The sequence below is a fragment of the Bombina bombina genome, chromosome 6 (assembly GCF_027579735.1).
Source record: "Bombina bombina isolate aBomBom1 chromosome 6, aBomBom1.pri, whole genome shotgun sequence".
Taxonomy (NCBI): domain Eukaryota; kingdom Metazoa; phylum Chordata; class Amphibia; order Anura; family Bombinatoridae; genus Bombina; species Bombina bombina.
Window position 1 is genome coordinate 322304462 of NC_069504.1, and position 20319 is coordinate 322324780.

The following is a 20319-nucleotide window of genomic DNA, read 5'->3' on the forward strand; positions in this document are numbered from 1 at the left end:
ACATACTACCGGTCTCCCTCACCCTCAAAAGCTCACAATCATCCAAAACCCACATAGACATAAATTTAGCTCTTTTGCCCCTGTTACAGAGGATGAAGTTTCTGCCCTTATACTATCCTCTCACCTCACTACCTGTCCCCTCGACCCCATACCCTCACAACTACTCCCCTCCATCTCTTCTACCCTTACCCCTATACTCACACACATCTTCAACCTCTTCCTCAGCACTGGTATAGTTCCCACATCTCTTAAGCATGCATTAGTCACACCTATCCTCAAAAAACCTTCTCTCGAACCAACCTTGTCATCCAACTACCGCCCTATTTCCCTACTACCTCTTGCCTCTAAGCTTCTTGAAAAGCTAGTATATGCACGTCTATCCCATTTCCTTACACTAAACTTCCTCCTTGACCCACTGCAATCTGGATTTCGCCCCCTTCACTCAACAGAGACAGCAATTGTTAAGGTTACCAATGACCTACTTACAGCAAAATCAAAAGGCCACTTCTCTCTACTTATCCTCCTTGATCTTTCTGCAGCCTTTGATACTGTCGACCACCCTCTTTTGCTTCATACCCTCCAATCCTTCGGCATCTGTGACATAGTTCTCTCTTGGTTCTCTTCCTATCTGTCTAAGCGTACCTTTAGTAGGTTTAGTAGGCTCTGTCCTCGGTCCCCTTCTCTTCTCAATCTACACGTCCTCACTAGGTTCCTTAATAAAGTCCCACGGGTTTCATTATCATTTGTATGCCGACGATACCCAAATCTACCTCTCTGCACCAGAAATACCTCCTTCCTTGCTAACTCGTGTCACTAACTGTCTCTCTCATATCTCATCTTGGATGTCCTCTCACTACCTCAAGCTAAATCTCTCCAAAACTGAGCTCCTTATTTCCCCCCCCCCGTTGATAACTCCATCATTACCCCAACCTCACATGCCCAATGTCTTGGGGTCACACTGGACTCAGCTCTTTCTTTCACTCCTCACATTCAGTCCTTGGCTAAAGCCTGCGGCTTGCTAAAATTAGACATTTCCTTACATAAGACACAACTAAGATTTTAATCCACTCTCTCATCTTTTCTCATCTCAACTACTGATACCCCATCTTCTCTGGTTTTCCTAGCTGCTGCCTAGCTCCTTTACAATCCATAATGAATGCCTCCACCAGCCTCATCTTCCTTACACGTTGCTTTTCATATGCCGCACCTCTCTGCCAATCCCTTCACTGGCTTCCTCTTGCCTCCAGGATTAAACACAAAAATCTCACTCTGACACACAAATCCCTCAATTGCACTGCTCCCCCCTACATCTCAGACCCTGTCTCCAGATACTCTCCCTCCCGTCCCCTTCGCTCCACTCATGATCTCCTACTCTCCTCCTCTCTTGTTACCTCCTCACATTCCCGTCTTCAAGATTTCTCCAGATCCGCTCCCATCTTATGAAACTCTCTGCCTCGCTCCACAAGAATCTCCCCTAGTTTTAAAAGCTTCAAGTGCTCCCTGAAGACTCTACTATTCAGGGATGCTTACAACCTACACTAAGCTTCCTATCTCCACTGCTATCTCCTAAAACCCCATAGCATGTACGCCTATGAGTCCAGCTGTTTGTAGTTCACCTTCATAAGAGCCGACTACAACAGTGCAACTCTCGGCAGGACCCTCTCTCCCCATTTGATCCCTGTAATCATTTTTATATACCACCTGTTGGCACTCTACAAATACCTGATGATGATGATGAGGAAGACAAGCACTGATCTCTCTAAGGAAGGCCTTGACAAACCCCAAAGACTCCCAATTGTGTGTCCCCCCCTTACCCCCTGCTGGCCGCTGTGAACTGATGTCAGCTGCACCTCAAATTTAGCCTGGTGTGGCTGAATACTTTCTAGCCCGAGCAGGCTGGGAACTACAACACCCAGAATGTTGCTTAGCCAATAAGGGACAGACGTGATCAAGTAGACATCTCTTAGAGTCAAAGATATGTAAACGCTACAATATCCACGGGTGCCTGCTCTGCTCATTACATGTTTTTGCCTTGTTGGTGTTCATGTCACAGAGCAGCTTCTTAAACTTCTTAATCCCACGTGTCTACAGCCACTCTTCATAACATCTCAAACTGAGGCAAAAAAAAATACACCCTGCTGTTGTACATAGCTGGGGAAACAGTGAGTGATGGAAATGCTGCACTGGATAGGAAAACAGGTAACTGCAGCAATTCTTTCTGGGATGTGTTTTAGAAAATAAGCACTAAATGAACAGCAATATGAGAGGCTGTCTGCACTATCATCAAAGGGATATGAATCTGTGCTCCTTTGGTAAAAACAAATATGTTAAATCAAAGTAAACATAAAAAGAAACAGATTATGTAAAAAAAAACAGCAAACAATTTACTTGTTTTCTTTCATAATGAGCAAATAGAAATTTGCAGTGTAGCCAGTTCCCTCAGTTTGATGAGGAAGCTGACATGTTTGAAATTTAGGTTACATTCTGCTTGAATGCGGCCCCATAGCCTTATGCAAAGGCCTCTTCCTTGTAGGGCTGTTACAGGGCTGAAATTTAAAAATGATGAAAAAATGATGAATAATACATATTGCATTGATTTCTATTATGCATGACACTGCTTTGTGCTTTTTATTACAACAATCACAGACTGTTTAACATCCCTTTAAATAATTTAAATGAATACTACTAACAACACAAGTAGGAGAACATATCGCCAGGGTGTTTAGCTCCATTATGAGTTACCATTATGCACATAGTATCTCCCTACAGGGGTTTCCTGGATAATTAAGGGGACTGTGTACATAATGTTAACACAGTTTACAGTCATTTATTATTAAAAAAAAATATATTCTATCCCTTCTTCTCTCCTTTCTATTTTCAGGGAAGAAAAGTGTATGCAGTGGTTTGCAAGCCCTGGTAATGCCATGAAAAAAAAAAAGAAAAATAATAATGTCACACCCTGGACAAACAATATTAGGCTTAAAAAAAGGCCTAAAATCTGGGGAATTGGGGGATCAGTAGTTTAAGTGCCTAGGGAAGCACAAAACCTAAATACGCCAGAGATAAAAATTGCTGCTTTGTCTGCTGCTGTTAGCCATGGGGTTAAAATCACTGCTGAATAATATATATTGTGGGGCACAGGTTAGATTTAGTGTGAAGCAAGAAAGGAAAGAAAGGACATTTTGTGAGCACCTGCATAGATAGCCCAACTACCTCCCTGCCTCAATCATACATTATTCATCCAGTATTTTAGGGGAGTACAGTTGACAGGCCTAAAGCAATCCCAAATCTCAATGGTGCCTGTGATGAGAGCAGGATGTGATGTCACTAGTTTGGGGGCGGGGCTTATGTCCGGTGTCTGTGTCGCAGTTAGTTTAGTACAATCAACCTGACTAGATGTGTATTGCTATGCTCTGCAATAAAATAGAGTTGTACCATCATTGCTGTGTCCTGCATATGTCCTGCATCTCATGACATGGTGTCAGAAGTTCTGGACTGCGCTTCTGTTCCTGATCGATTGCAATGTCAAAGTTTACCCCACCTGAGCCTTTTGACTTCTCTCAGCCTGCAGCTTGGCCCACATGGCGTCAGCGGTTTCAGCGCTTCAGGATTGCTTCCAAACTGAACAAGGAGAGTGGTGAAGTACAAGTTAATTCTATTTTATACTCTATGGGGAAAGATGTGGAGCCAGTGTTCAATGCTTTTACTTTCCAAGAAGGGGAAGAATTTGACTTTGATATAGTTATGGATAAACTCAGTGCCCACTTTGTGCCCAAAAGAAATGTGATTCATGAGAGAGCTTGTTTTCACAAACGTAATCAGCGTGTGGGAGAATCTGTGGAGTCTTTTATGCGCAGCCTGTATGAACTAGCTGAATTCTGTGAGTTTGGTGTTGCTAAAGAAGAGCAAATCAGAGACAGAATAGTTATTGGGATTGCAGATGCTGAAGTCTCACTGAAGCTGCAGTTAGAGCCTGATTTAACATTAGATGGGGCTATTAGGATGGCCCGCCAGAGTGAACTGGTGAAAAAGCAAAGTGCTGATCTGAGGTCTGAGAGTATTGTGGATGAAGTGCAACAGTCTAGGAAAAATGCTAGTGAAAGGCACAGTGTGAGCGGTAGATCTAAAGTACTGGAAAGGCCTAGAAATGGATGGGCGCAATATGCCCGATGCACGCGGTGCTACCGTGCTCATGATCAGAGTGTTATATGCCCGGCCAGGGATAAAAGATGCAGAAAATGTAACAGAATGGGCCATTTTGAAGTGGTGTGTAGAACTGAATACATTAAGGAGATGCAGGTGGACGGTGACCAGGAGGATCCGGAAGTGTCTTTTGTGGGGTCCGTTGTGGAACGGCCAAGCTCAGAGGAAGATTGGAAAGTTACTTTTACTGTAATGGGAGACAAAGTTGATTTTAAGATTGACACAGGAGCAGATATCACTGTAATGTCTTTTGCTGAATTTATGAAACTGCCTCGACAGCCCCAGCTGGCGAAGGTTACTACAAATGTCCATAGTCCTGGTGGCCGCATTGATTGTGCGGGGAAATTTCTTGCCAGCTGTGAGTACAAGCAAAGAAAGTTCACCATGTGGGTGCATGTGATTCGAGGTCAGTGTGTTAACAATTTATTGAGCAGAAAAGCAGCCTGTGACTTGGGCCTCGTGGCCAGAGTGAATGAGATTTCCGAAGATATGTTTGGCGAGTTGGGCCTACTGAATTGCAACCCAGTTCGTATAGCACTTAAAAGTGACGCAGTCCCATACAGTATTTCTACTCCTCGCAGAATTCCGTTCCCGCTCATGCCTCAAGTGGAGAAGGAGCTTATGTGCATGAAGTCTATGGGGGTTATTGAAGAGGTGGTTGAAGCGACTGATTGGTGTGCCCCCATTGTTCCAGTTGCAAAGAAAAACGGAAAGGTGCGCATCTGTGTGGACCTGAAAAGGTTGAATGAGGCAGTGAAGAGAGAGAGATTTGTGCTGCCGACATTAGAAGATATAGCTCCAAAGTTGTCTGGGGTGAACTTCTTTTCCACATTAGACGCTTCGAGCGGCTTTTGGCAGATCCCCCTGGATCCAAAGTGCCGCAAACTGACTACCTTTATCACACCGGTAGGTCGGTTCTGCTTCTGCAGACTCCCCTTTGGGATATCCTCCGCTCCTGAAATCTTTCAAAGGGAAATGAGTTCTCTCCTGAGTGACCATGTGGGCACAGCGGTCATCATGGATGACATTCTAGTGTATGGGTCTACAGTGGAGGAGCATGATCAGCGTTTGGGTTGTGTGCTACAGGCTATCAAAAAGCCTGGGCTGAAGCTGAATAAAGAAAAATGTCATTTTAGGAAAACTGAATTATGCTACTTTGAGCATATCATCAACGGGGATGGCATCAAGCCAGACCCCGAGAAAATTTGTGCTATTGAACAGATGAAATGCCCCTCTGATGTACATGAGCTGAGACAGATATTGGGCCTTGTAAATTACGTGGGCAAGTTTCTTCCGGATTTATCAACAGTTTTACACCCTATCACAGAGTTGCTTAAGAAAGATGTTGCCTGGGTCTGGGGACCTTCACAAGAAAAAGCTTTCCTGCATGCCAAGTCCCTGCTGGGGTCTGCCCCAGTGCTGGGGTTCTACGACCCTTCAAAAAAGACTGTGGTTAGTGCCGATGCAAGCAGTTATGGGTTGGGGGCTGCACTCCTGCAGCTGAACGAAAATAAACTACAGCCCATCGCCTACTGTTCCCGCACACTGATGGCTGCAGAGTCAAAATACTCTCAAATTGAGAAAGAGTGCCTGGCTGCAGTTTGGGCCTGTGAGCGCTTCCAGCGCTATCTAGTGGGTTTGGAGAAATTTAGTATGGAAACTGACCACAAACCGCTAGTCCCTCTAATCAACTCTTATGACATTGACAAAACACCCTTGAGATGCCAGAGACTTTTAATGAGACTGCTCAGGTTCAATGTTCAGGCAGTGCATGTGCCGGGGAAACAACTGGTTGTGGCGGATACACTATCCAGGCTCCCGCAGGCTGCTGCTGAAGAATCCTCCACAGAATCGGATGTGAAAGTGTATGTTGATTCAGTTCTGGCCTCTAAGTCCATTTCTTCAAGGAAACTGGAAGAGATAAAGAAAGAGACATATTTGGACACAGATCTGCAAGAAGTTATAAGGTACATAAAAGAAGGCTGGCCCGAGAGCTGGGCAGCCTGGATGTCTTTAAATGCTTACCAGCCAGAGAGGTCGCAGCTCACGGAGCTGGAGGGGTTGGTGCTGTTCCAAGACCGCATTGTAATTCCTGTCAGCATGAGGAAGGAGATGTTAAACAGGATTCACGATGGCCACTTAGGCATTACAAAGTGCAGAGAAAGGGCAGCTACAGCTGTGTGGTGGCCTGGGATCAGCTCCGACATTGCAAATCACATGTCTAAATGTGCCTTTTGCCGGGAACGCCAGCCTACTCAGAGAAGGGAGCCCTTGATGTCTACTTCGCTGCCTGCGGGGCCGTTGCAGAAAATAGCTGCTGATTTGTGTGAACTGCACGGGAAAAAGTTTCTTGTTGTGATCGACTACTATTCTAGGTATTTGGAAATTGCCCCCCTGAATGATATCACAAGTCAGGCCGTTATCATTCGCCTGAAGAGCTTGTTCGCCTGCTGGGGCATTCCAATGGAGCTGGTGAGTGATAATGGTATGCAGTTTGCTTCTACAGAGTTCAGTGCTTTCAGCAGGGAATATGATTTTGTACATTCCACATCAAGTCCACATTATCTGCAGGCCAACGGAATGGCTGAAAGGGCAGTTCAAACAACAAAATTCATTCTAAAGCAATCTGAGCCGTACCTAGCCCTCTTGTCATACAGGGCGACGCCCATTCAAGCCACCGGGTTTAGCACGGCACAGCTGATGCTAGGACGCCAGATTCGCACCACTTTACCCTCAGTGGGTGTCTTCAAGCCGCCTGGCCCTGTTCCTCGGGACGAAGTCCTTAGGAGGGATGAAGAGGCCAAAAAGGGTTATCGTTTCTTCTACGACAGGAGACATTCTGTCAGGCCCTTACAGGAACTGAAAGCGGGCCAAAGTGTCAGAATTAAACTGGACGATGAGAAGAAATGGAAGACGCCTGCTACGGTAGTTGGCCGCTCTCCAGAACCAAGGTCTTATACAGTCCTTACTGAGGGAGGGACTGTTACACGCCGTAACCGAAGACATCTTCAGCCTGTACCTGAGAGTCTGGAACTGGATGCCTCAGTACCACTGCCGGTGGGATCCCCTGTTCTAAGAGAGGTGCCTTCCCCTCAGCAAGATCACAGCGGGGATATGTCTTTGCCTCCAGCAGACTCTAATTCACCACCTTCTGTATCAGAGGACAGTTCATGCAAAGTTACATCAAGCGGAAGAGTGGTGAAACTTCCGGCCCGATATAGGGACTGACTTTAGCTAGAACAGTGACCGGAAATATGGGCAGAATAATCCCATGGTCACTGTGGACTAGGGTAGTCTACCCCGATGTCCAAGTCAGGATGTAATTTATTTGTTTATGTTTTCTAACCTATTTGTTCATATAATGTTCTAAAAAAAATGTTGTTGTATACTCTGTTCGTATACCTTGTTATTTGTTATATGCAAATGTATGCTTCGCCTTTGGAAAAGGGGAAGATGTGATGAGAACAGGATGTGATGTCACTAGTTTGGGGGCGGGGCTTAGGTCCGGTGTCTGTCGCAGTTAGTTTAGTACAATCAACCTGACTAGATGTGTATTGCTATGCTCTGCAAAAAAATAGAGTTGTACCATCATTGCTGTGTCCTGTATATGTCCTGCATCTCATGACAGTGCCAACAGACATGAATTTGCAGGACAGACTTTTTAATTGCCCAGTGCTCTACCAGGCTTTGTTACTGACAGTTATTAGTTATTTTCACTCCTTGACCATGAGTCATGCATACAACTACTTCTATACTGCCTATGAATACTGACAAATACCTTCAAAATAGTTTTTTAAAGTTTGGGAAGCTGCTCTCAAAAAAGCTTGCCTATCTAGTCTTAATCTACAGAACCAGAACACAATCTGGAACCTCAAAGCTTCTGATCAAGATATCCCCAATTTATTATATTGAAATACGAAAGTTTAAACTGTGACATATAAATTTAAAGAAAAACAAAAAGGTTCCAGATGATTACTCATCTACCTAAAGCACTTAACACTTCTTTTCACTATTCTGATGAACAAGGCTTGAATTCCTGAGGATGAAGACAAAGCTCTGGCTTCAGTTACTTTATTCCTCAGCAACTTGAAGTTCATTAGTTCCTTATTTCTCATATCTTCCTCATTCCTCTGCAACTCAGCTTGACACTATTTCTCTTTAGAAAGGTTCCTCACCATTGCATATCTAAGTCTTTAGAAGAGGAGTGGTAAACTTTTTGAGTGTGTGCCCAACCTTTTTTCTTTTAATCTCTTGAGTCCCAATTGTACCAAAAAACATTAAAGCTATTTCTTCTTATAAGCTTAATTGCTTATATATAACATGGATTGATAAAAAAAAATCACTACAATTGACAATGAAACCAAGCAGTATCGTGGTTGCCCACAGACAGTGCCAGCTTGGACACTTGTGTCATAGGTTCACCAGTGCCACTTCTGTCTTCTACTTCTATGTGAACAGCAAAGCATTTGTTACCACTTCTATACAGGGTTTACATAACATTTTCTGATACTCTCATTTTTTGCAACCCTGTCAACATTGTTTGACTTATTTTCTGCATTTTTGCACAATCACAAGACAAATAGGAACAAAAGTCTATTGAGCAAGTCACAAGCTGACAAGACCATGACCAATACTGATCCTGGAACCTCCAGTCGCTTAATTTTCTGTCTTACCTCGTGAGCCACTGAAGAGCTCTGACTTAGTGTGAAAGTTTTTGAGTCCTACTGACTGCACTGGCTGGCTCTATAGCACCACCTGCCTAACAGATGCAGGGAGTTACCTAATCATCAACACCATAAAAATAGCTGCTTCTAAAACCACTCTCTGCCCTGGCATTGTGGCAGGGCCGGCTCAAGACATTGTGCTGCCTGGGTCCGAGATTATAATGACGCCCCCAATAATAACATTATTGATTAATATATCAACCTACTAGCCTGGCCACTGACATTACTAAGCTTGCCTACATGCATGCAAACAATGCTTATGCACAATTTCAGCATAAGTGGGAAAGAATTTAGGGGGTTGATTCTGTGTCTTTGTGCATTTCCGCACAGAGACAGAAGACAGGGGTCTGACAGTGACTGACTCAGTCAATAAAGTGCTGCCCCTTGTCAAGTGCTGCCTGGGTCCCTTGGACCCACTTGGTCCCATGGTTGAGCCGGCCCTGCATTGTGGTGTATTCCTATTGTTTTGCCTCTTGATCTTTTACCTGTGTTCCAGTTGTATTGGGGATTTGCTTGACTTCTGAACTCAGATAGTCTACATACCATTATCCTTGATTTCCCCTGTGGTTTGCGAAAGATCAGACTGTTTCCTGGTATTTTTAATTTGGCTAAATCCTCTGACCATTCACCTGGATTACCCCTGTTTTTGGTGAAAGATCAGATTACTTCCTGGTATTCTGACCCTCAGCCTATTTCTGGACTTAGCCGTTGTTTAATGCTATTTACCTCTGCCAGTATCTTCCTGAACTTGCTCAGTCTTCGACCCTAGTGTGGGCACCCAGTCCTCGGCCCTAGAGAGGGCATTACTCAAGTGTTCAGCCCTAGTGTGGGCACTACAGTCCTCAGCCCTATAAAAAGCATTGATCCAGACTGTAATCCTGCTAAAATGTGTAGATCCAGTTCCAGCATACATTCACCTGCTAAGCACAGATCCTGTTTTGCATTCTCTTCTGCCAAGGTAAAGGTCCAGTTCTTGCATACATTCACATACTGAGGAACAGATCTTATTTCTGCATTCTCTCCTTACAAGGAACAGGTCCAGTTCCTGCGTACATTAACCTGTTAAGGCACAGATCCTGTTTCTGCATTCCCTACTGCCAAGTCATAGGTCCAGTTCCTGCATGAATTCACTTGTTAAGGCACTGATCCTGTTTCTGCATTTTCTCCTGCAAAGGCACAGGTCCAGTTGCAGCGTACATTCACTTGCTAAGGCACAGATCCTGTTTCTGCATTCTCTACTGCCAATGCACAGGTCAAGTTCCAGTGTACATTCACCTGCTAATGCACTGAACATGTTTCTGCATTCTCTCTTGCCAAGGCACAGGTCCAGTTTAAGTGTACACGTACATGACTAAGAGCCTATTGCAGGCTTGAAACGTCGCCCTCATGTCTTTTGGACCCAACCTATGGAAATAAAAGTCTTTTAAAGAAAATTGCTGGTGGCTGGAGTGTTTCTGCATTCTTCTACTTTTTTTTTTAGTGTACACTCACCTGCTCAAACCCAGTTTCAGTATACGCTCACCTGCCTCAGTACAGTTCTGAGTCCTGTGTACAGCTGCAGATTCCAAGTCAAGTGTTTCCTGTGTTCTGCTCTGCAGAATCCAAGTCCTGTGTTTCCTGCGCTCTGCTCTGCAGAATCCAAGTCCTGTGTTTCCTGCGCTCTGCTCTGCAGAATACAAGTCCTTTTTTTCCTGCGTCTCAAACTGACCACTGTTACCTGTTTAATAAAACCTTATCTCTTTATTTGTCATCATGTCTTAAAGGGGTAGTTATTTTAAGAAACACATCTTACTGGCCCCTTTTAACATCCAATATGAACTTAAGTCTGACACCACTACTTCTGAGCTTCAAACCCCTGAACCAGCTCATCTGAGTGTGAAGCAAGCTCCAGTCCCTGTCACTTCTTAATACTGACCCAGCATCTGTACATTACACACAGTGACTTTATGTGCTGTGTGGGAAAGGCAAGCACCAGAGTTCCGAAGGGCACACAGGTTTCCAGTGAGTGGATAGAACAGTGTGTACAGGTACAATATCTCAATATCTGCATCTGTTAAGTCAGCTACACTGTAAGTAAATAAATAATTATTGTGAGCTTTTACTAAAATGGGGATTGTTTCTTGGTTTAAGGAATGTATCTTTGTGAAGCTGTAGTTAAAGTGAGGTGATAAAGCTGCTCACATTAATTTGTGTGCAAGTGATATCACTGATACCACTGGGGCATATGTTTCTTCCAACCAAATGTTTTACGGTGCTTGTGTTAGCTTTACCTGCTCCTCCTACTGGTTTAGGTGTAAAGTCTGGTGTGTATGGCTCAGTTTGACTAGAATGTCCCTTTAAAATATTGTCTCTTTATACTGCTCCAGTACAATGCCACAGTTAATAGTCCAGATTAGACATGTGCGATTTGTTTCGAACAAATTCGGAATTCGGCGAAATTTTGGCCGATTTGGAGATTCGTATGCATCCGAATTTCTGAATCGGCACATCCCGAAAAATTCCCATAAAATCAGAAAATGAATAAATTAGTTTCCGAATTTTCGGATCCATGATTCATATTCTGAATTTTTCATTGTTCCTAACCGCAGTTCCCCGACACTAACTCTAAGTCTATAATAAAGCTATTAACCCCTAAACCACCGTTCCCCAACGTCGCCGACACTAACTAAACCTATTAACCCCTAAACCGCCGTCCTGAAACATCGCCGACACAAACTAAACATAATAACCCCTAAACTGCCGAGCCCAAACATCGCTGCCACTAAATAAATCTATAAACCCCTAAACCGCACCCCCCACATCGCCAACACTACCTAAGCCTATTAACCCCTAAACCGCAGTTCCCCGACATCTTCGACACTAACTAAATCACTAAATAAACCTATTAACCCCTAAACCGCCATTCCGAAACATCGCCAACACGAACTAAACCTATTAACCTGTAAACCGCCCCCCCCAATTCGCCAACACTAACTAAACCTATTAACTCCTAAACCGCCGGCCCCCACATCGCAACAACCTAAATTAAACTATATTAACCCCTAAACCTAACACCCCCTAACTTTAAACCTAACTTTAAGATAATTAAAAATAGATCTAAATTAAAGTTACAATTATTAACTATTGGCTAGATTACGAGTTTTGCGTTATGGTGAAAAAGCAGCATTATGGCTATTTTTCACTAACGCTAGTATTACGAGTCTTGAGGTATAGCTGTACCACACACCTTTTTGGCCGTAACGCAAGGTAACTACCGCACATTTCAAAAAGTCCTTTTTCAATGGGACTTCCACAGCGCTGGTATTACGAGTTTGCCTGTCCGGCAAAAAAGTGAGCGGTACAGCCCATAACTCCAAGATCCGTACCGTAAACTGAAAGTCAGTAGTTATGGGTTTTACGCTACAAAGCTGTACCATAAAACTCATAACTAAAGTGTTACAAAGTACACTAACACCCATAAACTACCTATTAACCCCTAAACCGAGGCCCTCCAGCATCGCAAACACTAAAATTAAATTATTAACCCCTAATCTGCCGCTCCGGACATCGCCGCCACTATAATAAACATATTAACCCCTAAACCGCCGTACTCCCGCATCGCAAACACTAGTTAAATATTATTAACCCCTAATCTGCTGTCCCTAACATTTCCGCTACCTACATTACTGTTATTAACCCCTAATCTGCTGCCCCCAAAATCGCCACCACTATACTAAAGTTATTAACCCCTTAACCTAACCCTAAGTCTAACCCTAACCCTAACACCCGCTAACTTTAACTTAATTTAAATTATTCTAAATAAAAATTACAATTACTACCTAAATTATTCCTATTTAAAGGGACAGTCTACACCCGTAATAACCGTCGCTTATCCTTTCTATCTAGTGCTGATAGTTCTAACTCACCCCACTTCAGTCGCAACAGTGATTCACCAACGGAGATATTGATATACTAAACTCACTTGATATCCGTTAGAAATGGCCGCCACGCTCCTCCTACTATTACCTCATCAAGCCTCTCTGTTGAAACCGTCCAATACAAACTAGATCCCAGATGGAAAAACATGATCGCGCTTTCGTCTATTCGCGCATGCGCACTCATGTCGAAACTTAAAAACCGGAACGAAAAATTCATGTAAATTGGCACACGTATATTTATTTAGACAGTACAAGCTATATATATTGTAAGTATAGAGTTTACTTACACTTGTTCTTCTTATTTCTATCTTCTATTCACTAAATTAAAAAATTAAAAAATTTTGGGTGGAAAATGGGGCCCGATCCGATATGCAGCGTCGCCCGCAAAAGCCGGCGACACTGAAATTTGCGCTGGTTTGGTATCCTATATACGGCGTAACCTAGAAGTTACGCTCGTATATTTCTGCTGTCGCCCGTAGTTTTTTGGGCCATAGGCAGGTATACCAAACCAGCGCAGTTTGGTATCCAATATACAGCGTAAGGACTTACGTGGCAAAAATGGAGAAATCTTACTCCATTTTCACCTCGCCACAAAATGCAGCCGTAGTAAGCCTTACGCTGTGTATTGGAGCCCCGTAACTTCCTAAACTAGCTGATAAATAAACCTACGCATGCGCAATGTCTATCTACCTGTCAACCGCGATCTGCTAAATAAAACCTAACACCTAACGCATGCGCAATGTCTATCTACCTGTCAACCGCGATCTGCTAAATAAAACCTAACACCTAACGCAAGTGCAATGTCTATCTACCTGTCAACTGCGATCCCCCGCCGCAATCCCTAATAAAGTATTTAACCCTTAAACCGCCGCACACGGACCCCGCCGCCACCTACATTAAAAGTATAACCCCCTAATGTGATCCCCCTACACCATCGCAAGCTACATTACATACCCCCTAAAGTGAGCTCCTACCACGCCGCCATCTATCTTACCTACCCCCTAAAGTGAGCCCCTACCCCACCGCCATCTATCTTACCTACCCCCTAAAATGAGCCCCTTACACCGCCGCCATCTATTTTAAAAATATTAACCCCTAATTGAATCCCCCTACAACGCCACCAGCTATATTAACTATATTAACCCTAATTACATTAGGGTTAATATAGTTAATATAGTTATTATATTATATATATTAACTATATTCACCCTAATTATATTAGGGTTAATATAGTTAATATCGTTATTATATTATATATATATTAAGTATAATAACCCTATCTAACTCTAACATCCCTAACTACATTAATTATTAAAATAGATCTAATTAATATTAATATTATTAATTAAAATATTCCTATTTAAATCTAAATACTTACCTATAAAATAAACCCTAAGATAGCTACAATGTAATTAATAATTACATTGTAGCTATTTTAGGGTTTATATTTACTTTACAGGTAACTGGGTATTTATTTTAACTAGGTACAATAGCTATTAAATAGTTAATAACTATTTAATAGCTACCTAGTTAAAATAATTACCAATTTACCTGTAAAATAAATCCTAACCTAAGTTACAAATACAACTACACTATCAATAAATTAAATAAACTACAAATATCTAAGCTAAAATACAATAAAATAAACTAAACTAAATTACCAAAAAAAAAAAAACACTAAATCACAAAAAATAAAAAAAATATTACAAGATTTTTAAGCTAATTACACCTATTCTAAGCCCCCTAGTAAAATAATAAAGACCCCCAAAATAAAAAAATTTCCCTACCCTATTCTAAATTAAAAAAGTTCAAAGCTCTTTTACCTTACCAGCCCTTAAAAGGGCCTTTTGCGGGGCATGCCCCAAAGAATTCTGCTCTTTTGCATTTAAATAAATATACAATACCCCCCCCCGAACATTACAACCCACCACCCACATACCCCTATTCTAAACCCACCCAAACCCCCCTTAAAAAAAACTAACACTACCCCCCTGAAGATCTCCCTACCTTGTCTTCACCCAGCCAGGCCGAACTCTTCATCCGATCCGGGCGATGTCCAATGAAGCGGCAGTGAAGTCTTCTTAAATCCGTGCAATGTCTTCAATCAAGCGGCAGTGAAGTCTTCTTCCATCCGGGCGATGTCTTCAATCAAGCGGCAGTGAAGACTTCTTCCATCCGGCGATGTCTTCAAGCAAAGCGGCATCTTCAATCTTCTTTCTTCGCTCCTCCGCCGCGGAGCATCCATCCGGCATGACGACTTCCCGACGAATGAGATACCTTTAAATGACGTCATCAGTGGAGGTTCTAGACAAATTTTACAGGGGGGGCCAAAGTGGGGCCAGTGTTTAATCAGAGGGGCACATTAAAAAAATATAGATATACATTTATAATATATGTATAAAGCCTTGATTTGCCTGAGTACATAAGGACCACATTTTAAAATTTTTACATGGACACATGCTCATTAAGGTGACAGATTTTACCTTTTTGTGACTTTCCTTACACAGCTCAAGGTATTAAGAATAAGGTATAAATTGCATCTTTAAGCAAAATACAACTTAGAAAGTACAGGGAATGCAGAATTATTAGGCAAGTTGTATTTTTGAGGATTAATTTTATTATTGAACAACAACCATGTTCTCAATGAACCCAAAAAACTCATTAATATCAAATCTGAATAGTTTTGGAAGTAGTTTTTAGTTTGTTTTTAGTTATAGCTATTTTAGGGGGATATCTGTGTGTGCAGGTGACTATTACTGTGCATAATTATTAGGCAACTTAACAAAAAACAAATATATACCCATTTCAATTATTTATTTTTACCAGTGAAACCAATATAACATCTCAACATTCACAAATATACATTTCTGACATTCAAAAACAAAACAAAAACAAATCAGTGACCAATATAGCCACCTTTCTTTGCAAGGACACTCAAAAGCCTGCCATCCATGGATTCTGTCAGTGTTTTGATCTGTTCACCATCAACATTGCGTGCAGCAGCAACCACAGCCTCCCAGACACTGTTCAGAGAGGTGTACTGTTTTCCCTCCTTGTAAATCTCACATTTGATGATGGACCACAGGTTCTCAATGGGGTTCAGATCAGGTGAACAAGGAGGCCATGTCATTAGATTTTCTTCTTTTATACCCTTTCTTGCCAGCCACGCTGTGGAGTACTTGGACGCGTGTGATGGAGCATTGTCCTGCATGAAAATCATGTTTTTCTTGAAGGATGCAGACTTCTTCCTGTACCAATGCTTGAAGAAGGTGTCTTCCAGAAACTGGCAGTAGGACTGGGAGTTGAGCTTGACTCCATCCTCAACCCGAAAAGGCCCCACAAGCTCATCTTTGATGATACCAGCCCAAAGTAGTACTCCACCTCCACCTTGCTGGCGTCTGAGTCGGACTGGAGCTCTCTGCCCTTTACCAATCCAGCCACGGGCCCATCCATCTGGCCCATCAAGACTCACTCTCATTTCATCAGTCCATAAAACCTTAGAAAAATCAGTCTTGAGATATTTCTTGGCCCAGTCTTGACGTTTCAGCTTGTGTGTCTTGTTCAGTGGTGGTCGTCTTTCAGCCTTTCTTACCTTGGCCATGTCTCTGAGTATTGCACACCTTGTGCTTTTGGGCACTCCAGTGATGTTGCAGCTCTGAAATATGGCCAAACTGGTGGCAAGTGGCATCTTGGCAGCTGCACGCTTGACTTTTCTCAGTTCATGGGCAGTTATTTTGCGCCTTGGTTTTTCCACACGCTTCTTGCGACCCTGTTGACTATTTTGAATGAAACGCTTGATTGTTCGATGATCACGCTTCAGAAGCTTTGCAATTTTAAGAGTGCTGCATCCCTCTGCAAGATATCTCACTATTTTTTACTTTTCTGAGCCTGTCAAGTCCTTCTTTTGACCCATTTTGCCAAAGGAAAGGAAGTTGCCTAATAATTATGCACACCTGATATAGGGTGTTGATGTCATTAGACCACACCCCTTCTCATTACAGAGATGCACATCACCTAATATGCTTAATTGGTAGTAGGCTTTCGAGCCTATACAGCTTGGAATAAGACAACATGCATAAAGAGGATGATGTGGTCAAAATACTAATTTGCCTAATAATTCTGCACTCCCTGTATATACAAATACTTCAAGAAAACAGTTACCTTAAACAATTAAAAACCACACACAACACACAATAATCTGACTAGTATTGTCTCACCAAAATTTTAGATGATGATCATGTAAATCAATTTGAAGAGCAAATTTATACACAACATTAATACAACAAATACCCATAAGATAAAACAAATGTGTTGATTACATAAGCACCATATTGATATCTGTGAACTGCAATTTACACATTTAAGGATTCAATGGTTGGTTAGACTTCCACTTTTCTTCTTGTCTACCATCTTGCCCCCACTTATGACATACACGGATCTCAAGACACTCCCTATACCTCTGTCTCCCTTAAGGTTTCGCTAATTAATTAGATTGATCGATCATCATGTCAGTCTGCCCTCTCAGCTCTCTTGCCTGTCTGTTCTCTACTCTAAGTTACGATCTAACTATGTTTTTGTCAAAAACATAGTTAGATAGTAACTTAGAGTAGAGAACAGACAGGCAGTGAGGCAGGAGAGCTGAGAGGACAGACTGACATCGTTTTTTGTTTTCCTGCAAGACGGGCACTGCTTGCTATACTTTATTTGACAATGAAAGTACTTTAACTTTACTCCTACCTGAGTTAGGCTCCCCGATTCCCCGCCACCGCAGAGCAGACCGCACCGACCGTACTTACGATCACTGATCCGGATCAGACTACTTAGTCTCCAAGCCCGGCTGCCGTCCACACTTCTTCTAAGTTCTTCTCACCTAATTACCTAACCGCGGCATGGGAGATCAGTTCACGTGCGTGAGGGTGAAGCCATGTGCCACAGACACTAGCTGGTCACGTGACCCCTGTGCCTGTCAAACTCAAATATATATTTTTTTAAAGCTACATATTTGGGCAGCATAAGAAATAAAAATAATATTTATTCAGACACCATTTCAGGGGGGCCACAGGAGGGGCCGAGGACATTTTTACAGGGGCACCGGCCCCTGTAGGCCCCCCTGTAGAACCGCCCCTGCACCACCCACACAACCAAATGTAAGGATTTGAGTTAATACCCAGTTATATTTATATATACTACTGTATCTTACCACTCAGTCTCACACCAAACCGTGGGTACCTTGTTGGACTAAGTACCCTGTTATGCTCATAGATCTGAAGGTGACCTATTAAGGTCAGATCAGTATATAACTATATTTAGTCAATAGGGTTCAAATTACCCTTACTGATAGAGAGATCAGATATCAATATAGATTTGTCTTAAATAACATACAAGTAGCAATTTATAAAGTAGAACCAATAAATGGAAGATATACAGCAGATGTGGCAAGTTAAAGTTAGTAGTAGCGTTAACAGTTAGTGCCAATATAGCATAAACTATGTTTTGAGTGTATACAGCACTTGTTGCAGCTTGGGTGTCTGAGTCAGACTTAGCATAAATTACAAACAGTCAGCAGATATCCTTGAAATCTATACAGCACTTGTTGCAGCTTGAATGTCAGAAGCAGACTTAGCAGATATAACATGCAGACAACAGATATCCATCACACTGCAGAGGATTACGTTCAGTATACACAGTCACAGGATTTGACCAGAGATTAGCACGCTGGAACTATGTTACAGTAAACAGTTTCAAATAAGAGAAGATTCTTACGGTACCATGTTAGTTGTATTAATCCGGATGTTAGATGAATGTATAGGATTCAGGAGTTTACGTTACCGAAGGTTGTCTGTGTTTCTGCTCAGAACTGAAACTTGTGCGTGCTGTGAGATCAGCTGTAGTAACGCTGAGGGCTTCGACCTGCAGTGACGTCACACACTGCAAACGGATACAGGCTATAGAGCTGCTAGCTTGTCGGAGGTAGAGAAAGGAGGTGCAGATCATGTATATTGAAGCAATGACAAGGACTGTAGAAGAGAGAGAGCTCCAAGTTAGCAATCTAGTAACAATAGAATTCTTTAGAGCATGAGACATAAATCCCTGTGACATCAAATTACCTAGCACAGGTGAAATGGGGAGAGCTGCTTAAGTAGGTAGACTGGTCATGTGATGGTTAGAAATAAAGGAACAGCAACAACTTCATGACATCAAACCCCCCAAATAAAATTGTATCTAAAAAAACCTAAGCTCCCCATAGCCCTGAAAAGGGCATTTGGATGGGCATTGCCCTTAAAAGGGCATTTAGCTCTTTTTCAGCCCAAACCCTAAGCTAAAAATAAAACCCAGCCAATAAACCCTTAAAAAAACCTAAAACTAAACCCCGAAGATCCATTTACAGTTTGTGAAGACCGGACATCCATCCTCAATGAAGCCGGGAGAAGTCTTCATCCAAGCAGCAAGAAGTGGTCCTCCAGGCGGTCAAAAGTCTTCATCCAGACGGCATCTTCTATTTTCATCCTTCCGACACGGAGCGGCTCCATCTTCAAGAAATCTGGTACAGAGCATCCTCTTCTGTTGACTGCTACTGAAGAATGAAGGTTCCTTTAACCCCTTAATGACCACAGCACTTTTCCATTTTCTGTCCGTTTGGGACCAAGACTATTTTTACATTTCTGCTGTGTTTGTGTTTAGCTGTAATTTTCCTCTTACTCATTTACTGTACCCACATATATTATATACCGTTTTTCTCGCCATTAAATGGACTTTCTAAAGATACCATTATTTTCATCATATCTTATAATTTACTATAAAAAAAAATATAAAATATGAGGAAAAAATGGAAAAAAACACACTTTTTCTAACTTTGACACCCAAAATCTGTTACACATCTACAACCACCAAAAAACACCCATGCTAAATAGTTTCTAAATTTTGTCCTGAGTTTAGAAATACCCAATGTTTACATCTTCTTTGCTTTTTTTGTAACTTATAGGGCCATAAATACAAGTAGCAGTTTGCTATTTCCAAACCATTATTTTTCAAAATTAGCGCTAGTTACATTAGAACACTAATAGCTTTACGGAATCTCTGAATATCCATTGACATGTAAATATTTTTTTTTTAGTAGACATCCCAAAGTATTGATCTAGGCCCATTTTGGTATATTTCATGCCATCATTTTGCCGCCAAATGCGATTAAATACAAAAAAATCGTTCACTTTTTCACTAATTTTTTCACAAAATTTTGGTTTCTCACTGAAATTATTTACAAACAGCTTGTGCAATTATGGCTTAAATGGTTGTAAATTCTTCTCTGGGATCCCCTTTGTTCAGAAATAGCAGACATATATGGCTTTGGCATTGCTTTTTAGCAATTAGAAGGCTGCTAAATGCCACTGCGCACTACACGTGTATTATGCCCAGTAGTGAAGGGGTTAATTAGGGAGCTTTTAGAGGTAATTTTAGCTTTAGTGTAGTGTAGTACA